The following is a 566-nucleotide window of genomic DNA, read 5'->3' as shown; positions in this document are numbered from 1 at the left end:
GTATAAGCAGCAGAGACATATACTAGATGAATATTAATGTATACTAAATTTTCAAAATATCAGTTAATCTATTTATCCTTTATCAGCGAAATATCATTATCAATCTTCGGTCAATAGAATAAAACTAAGAATCTAAATATATTTTGAACGATATTTATTGTTTTCAGTTCAGACACTTCAGAATATTCAGGTGCAGTTTGATTCGATGTCACTGGTGTTTACAAAATAGTTTTGGATATTTGTATAAATGTATCGATGGAGTCAATTGATTGTAAACAATATATACAAGTGAAAATGCCTCTTGCTGTAATAAAATGAAGAATTATGCCATTCTGAACTACAGTGATATCATTGTTAATAAAAATGATAGAGTATATGCATATATATTCTGATATGATGTACCGAATTCACGCAAACTCAGTATTGGATACCATTCTTTAAAGTATTTGCATTTTGAGTTACGTTTTTCGCCCTGTTCTTTAGTTAATTTTTCCCTTTCTTTTGTTTTATATACATATCTTTAATGCTTGTTTTCTACACTCTGTGAGATTTTGTAGGATTTTGTA

This window comes from Penaeus monodon, chromosome 33 (assembly GCF_015228065.2).
Source record: "Penaeus monodon isolate SGIC_2016 chromosome 33, NSTDA_Pmon_1, whole genome shotgun sequence".
NCBI lineage: Eukaryota > Metazoa > Arthropoda > Malacostraca > Decapoda > Penaeidae > Penaeus > Penaeus monodon.
Note: the sequence above shows the minus strand (reverse complement) of the source record.